Source organism: Marmota flaviventris, chromosome 11 (assembly GCF_047511675.1).
Source record: "Marmota flaviventris isolate mMarFla1 chromosome 11, mMarFla1.hap1, whole genome shotgun sequence".
Classification (NCBI taxonomy): Eukaryota; Metazoa; Chordata; class Mammalia; order Rodentia; family Sciuridae; genus Marmota; species Marmota flaviventris.
In genome coordinates, this window is record NC_092508.1 from 18,500,532 (window position 1) to 18,509,887 (window position 9,356).

The following is a 9,356-nucleotide window of genomic DNA, read 5'->3' on the forward strand; positions in this document are numbered from 1 at the left end:
TACTACAGGTATGACAAAAGACACGTAAAATAAGATGGGAAGTAACCTTGGGCTGCAGAACAAGATTTAGTTCTCAACTACCAAGTGTCTTCATGTCACCTAAAGACGGACTTTAGCAATGTTGCCATTGGTGCCAATGACATTACACTAGGAGTCAGGATGTCTCAATTCTCTCTGATGGGCAGGAAGAAAGACAATCATTTTGACTATTCCCTTGCTTCTGAGAAGATTATGTCTAGCCTTATGTCATGGATTATGTCTAGGATTATGCCATGTAAAAAAGATAGAATGGCTCTAGTCATAGGTCACAGCTCTCAGAATGTTAGAACTTGAAGGCTCTTTCATAGCACATATAAACCAGGGTTTCACGGATAATTCAATGTCCCAGGGAAAGTGTCTTAAAATAGAGAATCCTTAGCTCCCACCCCAAAATCTACCAGATCAAAATTTCCAAGGATGGGGCTCAGTAATTTTATATATATATATATATATTGGTGGTGGTGCTGGGGATTGAACCCTTTGTGCATGTGAGGCAAGCACTCTACCAACTGAGCTACATCCCCAAGTCTGGGGAGCCCTAAACTTTCTCCTAATACAGATCAAAAAAGTTATGGTCTAAAGTCCCAGGGCACAGTCTTCTGGTGTACCAAGAAACTGTCCTAGCTACTTAAGCAGGTGAAGAACAAGGCACAGAATTCAAACCTGCCTCTTTCCTAGGAAGTCTCATAACTCCTTGCTACCAGGAGTTTTTCTGCTTCTCCCTGGGTCTTGGCCAGTTCTCCTTTGGAAACTCTCAAGGATCTATTAATAAGTCTCTGCTACAACTTGTCTACTCCAGTTCTTTCTTCTCTTATTGGGGTGGACTCACCGCTGAGAAGTGGCTAGGGTCAGCACTCCTGGCCTTGGATAGCTAAGAGGTTCTTCTTTTTATTTATTTATTTATTTAGTTAGTTAGTTTTCTGCGGACACAACATCTTTGTTTGTATATGGTGCTGAGGATCGAACCCAGGCCGCAGGCATGCCAGGCGAGCGCGCTACCACTTGAGCTACATCCCCAGCCCCTAAGAGGTTCTTCTTAAAAGGAGTGTTGACACCTGGCAAAAACTAGAAAAGTCAAAAGAGGAAGACGCACTGGAGAGAACCAGGTGGAGGCAGCACTGTGGGCCTTTGGGGTGGGGAAAGTCAGGGCAAGTAAGCATCAGAAGAGCAAAGTAAGGCAGTCACGTAGGGCAGAGCATGGGCAGAGGCTGACCAAGCCTCCTGGCCCTTACCTGGGCAGGATAGCCGTCTTGTGTCTATGAGCTGTGCCCTCCTGAGCTCTGTGTTGATCTCCACCGTGGGGTAAGAAATCCCCGCCTGGCTCCTTTTCTTCTTTGCTCTCGCCTGCTTCCTTCCCTCTTCTACTGCAGTCTGCTGTTCTGACTGGCAGCGTTACAATCCGTTAGAGTCCAAGGAAAAGAGTAGGGTGGTGAGAGGTGGGAGCACTTTTCTCAGTCCAGCCCATTCAACTCTTAAAGGCCCAGGACACCAGTTACTCGAGGTGGGGGTGGGGTGAGAGAAAAGGATTAAGATGGATTTGACAACCATCTCCAGAGAGGAAAAGCCTGGCTGCTGTCTCTTATCTTGATCCCGTACCTCCCCCCATGGCCCCAATCCGGCAGAAGCTCTCAAAATGAAACCCAAGGAATGTCTGAATTGTAGTGCTCCGTGAATCACAGCTTTTCATTCTGACCGGTCTCTGCATGTAACACAGCTGCTTTCGCCCTCATTTCATCTGGCTGCTTTCCACAGTGTCTTTCCATCGGCTTGTTCCTATGTCTCTGCCCCCTGCCTTGCAGGGCACTAGTTCTAACTCTGTGGCACAGAAAAAGGAAGAAACAGGATGGGAAAGGAGGAAGATGAGGAGAAAGGAAGGAGAGGAATGATCATGATGTGTAGGGGGGCAGATAGTGTTTATGTATATTTAAGGTACTCAAAGGAATTTCTTTAAAAGAATGCACATATTGGGTTGGGGATGTGGCTCAACTGGTAGCACGCTCGCCTCACGAACGTGCGTCCCGGGTTCCATCCTCAGCACCACACACCAACAAAGATGTTGTGTCCGCCGAGAACTAAAAAATAAATATTAAAAAAATTCTCGCTCTTGCTCTCTCTCTCTTTAAAAAAATGCATATATGAATATGTGAAACAATTCCCCTCCCCCCTTCTTCTTCTTCTTCTTCTCTCTCTCTCTCTCTCTCTCTCAACAAAGATTGAACTCAGGGGCACTTAACCACTGAACCACATCCCCAGCTCTTTTATTTAGAAACAGGGTCTCGCTAAGTTGCATAGGGCCTCATTAAGTTCCTGAGGCTGGCTTTGAACTTGTGATCCTCTTGCCTCAGCTCTTGAGCCTGGCACACCTGTTCTTTCTTTACACTTATTCATTCCTTCTACAAGCATCTGTCCAGTGCCAGGACATATGTGTATGTTTACAAAGGGATGGGTAGAGATGAAGCTGGCTCATGATGTGTAAGAACCCAGAGCAGCAAGGAGTACAGACCAGAAAGATACTCACTAGGAAAGAAGCTCCTTACAAGAGTGGCTGAATTGGCAGTTGAAACAAAAACCAAGAATGAGGAAAGGGGACCAGATTAGGACAGGAACAGGGAATTGTAAAGAGCTTTATGATCATGACCCTATACTGCACAATGAGAAACTGAAGCCCATGGAAGTTTACACAATGACCTAGGCTCCTGTGTCGGCAATGGAGACGACCAGCCCCATCATGAATCCCAAACACCATGAGCTAAGATCTGCTTTTGCTCTGTCTTTGGAAGACAGTGGGATATGGTTCTTTCTGGACCAATGGATGACCGTAAGGCAGTTAAGGGAACAGGGCAGAGCCCTGTACTTGAATGTCTATGAGATCCTTTTTCAGTGAGGTGAATTTTAATCATAGCCACAGAGGGAATCAGCTGTGTGAAACAGTGGGATTCAAGTGTGCTGAGATCAGGCTGTCTCTTGTGGTTCCCTCAAACATCCTTCAACTGCCTAATATTCTTCCACTAGTGGTTATTTATAGCTAAACTTTTAGCACCATTAAAATAAAATCCTCAGGGCTGAGCTTGTGGATCAATGGTACAGCGCTTGCCTACTATGTGTGGAGCCCTGGGTTCAATTCTCAGCATCAAATAAAAATAAACAAAATAAAGGTATTTGTCCATCTACAACTAAAAAATAAATAAATAAAATCCTTCTAAGTAATGGCCATAAAATAGAGAGGAAGAAGGTGTTGTGATGGGATGAGGCACATAACTTGGCTTTTGAAATAGTGGCTAAGTTCTACTTCTAGTCTTGAGTGCTAACAGGGGACTTTATAATAACTACTAAGCCAGACATTGTCTTTATGTAGTTTTCTATATCTGTGTTATATTTTGCAAATAAAGGTTTTCAAACTTTGCAATTTTTTTTGAAGCCTTTGTGGTTTTAAATAATTTATACCTAGGTTAAGTTGATCATGCTCTTTACTGATAGGGGAAGAGAGAATGAAGGGAGGGGAGGCATTAAAAGGGAAACCATTCTTAGGGAATAAGGGTGTCAAAATGTAAGCTGTGCCGAATTCAGATTTGACTTAACATAGACCCTGTCTTCCATGCTTGTCGTTTTCTCGTTCCTACTTGCTTGACATCATTATCTCCTTTTTCTGAGCTTCACCTTCATATCCCCCCTCTTTTATATCACTTCTCTTTTAACCCCAGGATTATATTCATTTGTGTCTTTCTGAGTCATTATCAGCTCAATGCTGCTCAACCTCCTTTCCTTCTGGGTGATCTGTGAGGGATGCTATCACACATCCTGGATTTTCTGGGAGAGCATAGATTTCAAATATTAAATTTCAACATCCTCATTAACACACCAGTACTCCACAGTCCATGGATCTGATTTTTGGACTTTCACAAAGTTAAATGGCTCCCAAGACTGCTTAGAAGGCATGCCCTTAGAAAGTAGGCATGATTCTCATTAAATCCAGAGAGAGAACAGATGGCCGCAGGCACAGGAACTGTCCATCTGGTTTGATAATTCCTATTTCTGCAAAGATCCTGGCCCTTCCCCCCACTGATGTCTATTATTAACAGATTCAGAAACCTGAGCAGGGCAGCAGTAGCAGAGGGACTTTCTGGGAACAATGCCCAGGAAAGGCCTAGAAGGCCTAAACTGAAATGAAGAAGCAGCTGGCAGAGGTAGACCTAAACACAGCACTCTTCCTCCGCCACTCAGACCTGCCTAGACCCTCCTCTAGACATTTAGGGCAAATGACATCATACATAAACACCTTTGCTTCTCAGACATTCCAGCTGAAAGTTTAAGGCAAATTCCCCAGACTATTCAGCCAAACTACTCAAATTACTGAAATGAATGGTGGTCAAAAAAGTAACTCAAAATATCAAATTCCATTTTAAAATCATAAATATGAACCAGGTGTGATGGTGCACACCTGTAATACCAGTGTCTTGGGAGAGGAGACTGAGGCAGGAGGATTGCAAATTCAAGGCCAGTCTCAGCAACTTAGTGAAAGCTCTGTCTCAAAATAAAAAATAAAAGACCTAGGTATATAGCTTAGTGGTAAAGTGCCCCTTGAGCTCAACATCCAGTACAAAACAAAACAAACAAACAAAAAACCCCAAACAAAACAACAATAACAAACCAAAAATACCAGAGAATAAGGTGATAGAAGGCAAAATTGAGTACAAATGATATAATATTCCATGCCAAAAAATTTAACTTTTAGAAAAGAGCATAAAACAAAATATAAGTAGATACTTTTTTTTTTGCTTATTTTCACAGTACTGGGGATTGACCGAGGGGTACTCTACCCCTGAGCTATCACCTATCCCCCCGTCAGCCCTTTTAATTTTCAAACAAGGTCTTGCTAAATTGCTTAGGCTGGCTTTGAACTTTTCTCTTGCCTCAGCCTTCAGAGTAGCTGAGATTACAGGTATGATCCACCAAGCCAAGCTAGCATATGTTTTTTATAAGTTATTTCTACAAAAATATTGAAAGTTAAAGGAAATTAAAGAAAGATATTTGGGAATAGTAAGACTCCATTTTTTTTTTTTTTTTTTTGGTACTGGGGATTGAACCCTCTGAGCTACATCCCCAGCCCTTATATTTTGAGACAGGATCTCACCAAGTTGCAGTTTCATCAAACTTATGATCTTCTTGCCCCAGCCTCCTGAATCACTGGGATTATAGGTATGCACCAGAACACATAGCTTCCAATTTTTTAAATTCAAGATTATCTTGGCTGTTCTTGCAGATTTTAGAATATGTCAATTTTCACAAAAATATACCTGCTGAAATTTTACTTAGAATTGAGTTTAGTCAGCAGATCAATTTGAAAAATTGGGCATCTGTATAATATTTTTTTACAATCCATGGAAATGATTTATCCTTCAATTTTTATAGGTCTCTACTTTCTTTCCAGAATGTTTGTTTTTCATTAAAAGGTTCTTACATCATTTGACATACCTATTTCTAACTACTTGATTTCTTATGTTACTATACACTATATATCTTTGAAATATCATTTTCTATTTATTGTATTTCAGGAATATGTAATTGATTTTTTGGGTATATTGACTTTGTATTTTGTGATTCTGTTAACTTTTCTTCAGTTATTAATTCTGAGAGTATATTGATATTGATTCTCCTCCTTTCTCCTCCTCTCTCCTCCTCCTCTTCCTTTTTTCCCCCTAGTACTAGAGATTAAACCAGGGCTGCTCTACCACTACATCCCCAGCCCTTTTTATTTTATTTTGAGACAGGGTCTTGCTAAGATGCCCAAGCTGCCCTCAAATTTGTAATTCTCCAGCCTCAGTTTCCCAAGCCCCCAGGATAATAGGCATGCTCCACCATGCCCAGCTGTAGATTCTTTTGGATCATATATGTACACAACCATTTGTCAGCACATACTGAGGTTTTGTTTGTTTGTTCGTCTTTTTCCTTTATATTAGCTTATATGTGCTAACTTATCAAACTAAATTAAGGAGTGCCTGGACCTGTGGACATCCCAAATCACATTAAGAACACTTGACACTGGAGCTTATCAACATCACCATATGCAACCCCCTCACCTAAGACCTCTCCAAGACTGGACATGGTGGCACCCTGATTCTGTCACCAGGTCACTTACCAGGAAAATCACCACAGCGACGAAGCTTGAATTTTCTTTTCCACTGGGTTTCAGCAAAGCACTTTTTCTCCTGCCTGTGATAACCATGCATGGCCCACTCCAAGCTGACACTCTGAAACTGTCGGTCTAGACCCTCTGTTTTGACAACTTTGTGGGACTGGCTCATTAAAATCTTTTTCTGAGTTGGGCACAGTGGCACACATCTGTAATCCCAGAGGCTAGGGAGGCTGAGGAAGGAGGATCGAAAGTTCAAACCCAGCCTCAGCAAAAGCAAGGCGCTGTGGACTGGGGTTGCCTCGCATGTGTGAGTTCCATCCTCAGTACCACATATAAATAAATAAAGGTATTGTGTCCATCTACAACTAAAAAAAAAACTGGAAAAAAGAATGGCAATTTGAGTCTTTCTGTGGCATATATATGTGTATATGTGTGTGTGTATATATATGTGTGTATATAATTTCATTGTGTGAAGTATGATGTGTGACTAGAGTTCTAGATATTAGAAATTAAAATTGGAATAAAAGACTTTCTTATGTTTGCCTGGTTTATGACTATCAGATGACCCATGAGTATTCAGTGAATTAGCACTGAAAGCAGTGTAACCTGTGAATTGTTATTCAATAAATTGACATCGTGGAAAGACACAAATTTTTGTCTATTAATGACATAGCTATCTCATGAAATGATCATAATACTTTTTTTTTTTTTTGCAGTAGTGGGGATTGAACCCAGGGGTGTTCTATCCCTGAGCTATACCCCCCAGCCCTTTTTTAGCTTTTTAGAAAAAGCTAAACTGTGGAGGGGGGCCTGGGACTTGCCATCCTCCTGCTTCAACACTAAAATTACAGGTGTGAGCCACTGAATTCAGCTGTTGATACTTATTAGATTAAGAATATAACTTTCTATCTTTCTATTCCTGGTTTTCAAAGTGATTTTTTTTTTCCTTCCAGTATTGGGGATCAAGTGCAAATCCTCAAGCCTGTTAAACCCATGCTCTACCACTGAGTTATATATCCAGTTTCTTTTTAAAAATATCATGGATGATATTTTTGTAGTGTTCTTCATGTATTGTGTGATCTTTTGCCTTTTATGTTGACTATGTGAATTGCATTAATTGGTTAAGTACTGAATTGATCTTACATATATTTTTTTGGTACTGGGGATTGAACTCAGGAGCACTTGACCACTTAGCCACATCCTAAGCCCTATTTTGTATTTTATTTAGATACAGGGTCTCACTGAGTTGCTTAGTGCCTTGCTTTTGCTGAGGCTGGCTTTGAACTCGCAATCCTCCTGCCTCAGCCTTCTGAGCCACTGGAATTACAGATATGTGCCACCATGCCTGGCTAATGATCTTAAATATTTAAAAAAAAATTTTTTTAGTTGTTGATGGACACAATGCCATTATTTTATTTTATCCATTTTTATATGGTGCTGAGAATTGAACTCAGTGCCTCACACATGCTAGGCAAGCATCTACCACTGAGTCACAACACCAGCCTTGATCTTGATTTTTAAATAAATCCAAATTAGATCTCATACTGTTTTTTTTTTTTTTTTGGCAGTAGTAGGGCTTGAACCCAAGCGCACTCTTACTGATCAACATCCCCAGTCCTTTTTATTTTTTGTAATATATGTATTTATATATGTATACATATACATATGTATATATATACAAATATATGTATACATATTTAGTTGTATCTGGACATAATGTCTTTATTTATTTTTATGTGGTACTAAGGATTGAACCCAGTGCCTCACACGTGCCAGGCAAGTGCTTTATACTGAGCTCCAACTCTAGCCCTTGATAACAGGGTCCTACTAAATTGCTGAAGCTGGCCTTGAACTTGCAATCCTCCTGCCTCAACATTTCAGGTTTCTGGAATTACACGTGAGTCCCAGAGTTTGGCTTGTCTAAAGCTCTTGATCCTTCTGCCTTAACCTGGCCAATAGCTTGTGTATGTAGATTCTGCCTATCTCCACAATAGAGATTGGACCCTGGTTTTTGTAATGTTACTGAGAAGGTTTAAGGTGGCAGGATAATGATTCTTCACAAATGAATTGCAATGTATTTGTTTTTTTCTATTTTCTGGGAACTTACAAAAGATTGGTGACTGTAAGATAAAAGCAATGTACTTTTTACTTTTCTGTGTGTGTGTGTGTGTGTGGAGCTGGGGATTGAACCCAGGGACTTGTGCATGTGAGGCAGGCACTCTACTAACTGAGCTATACCCCAGCACTACTTACACTTCTAACGCTATTTATTTTCCTTTCACCAGCCTACTTGGGGCTTATCAATTTTATTGATGTTTTCCAGGGACTCACTTCACTTTAGTAATTTTTTATGTACCTTCTATTTCACATTATTATTTTTGGTTCTAGGACTGAACCCAGGTATGCTTAACCACTGAGCCACATCCCCAACCCTTTTTGATACAGGGTCTTGCTAAATTGCTTAGGGTCTCACCAAGTTTCTGAGGCTAGCTTTAAAACTCATGATCCTCCTGACTCAGTCTCTTGAGCTGCTGGGACTAAGGCATGCACCACTGCACCTGACTCCTACTTTTTGAATGTTATTCTTTTCCAGTTTTTTGACATGAAGTCAGCTTTAGCCTTTCTTTTTCTGTAATGTGTGACTATGAGGTTATATACTTCAAAAAACACTACTAAATGCTAAATGCTTCAGGTTCTGATAATGTCTTCATTATCAATTTAATTCAAAATACTTTCATTTCCTATGACCTTTTTTTTTTTTTTCCTTTAACCCACACGTTTAGAATCATAATGCCTAAGTTCTAAAGAGGGACTTTCCAGTTCTTTCTTTTTAGCTTGATCCCACTGCAGTCTATGGTTTCAGTTCTGAATTTTTTAAAGCTTACTTGATGGTCCAGTTATGATCAATTCTTGTATATGCTTTAGGTTCAATTAAAAAAAAATGCAGGGCTGGGGTTGTGGCTCAGCGGCAGAGCACTTGACTCACACACATGAGACCTTGGGTTTGATCCTCAGCATCACATAAAAAAAAATAGGTGAAATAAAGGTATTGTGTTCAACTACAACTAAAAAATATTTTAAAAAATAAAAGAATATGCATGCTATTGGTTAAGAGTGCAGTGTTCGATGTATGTCAGTTAAACTAGGTTAAGTGTATAACTAAAAATTTCTGCTTGTTATTTCT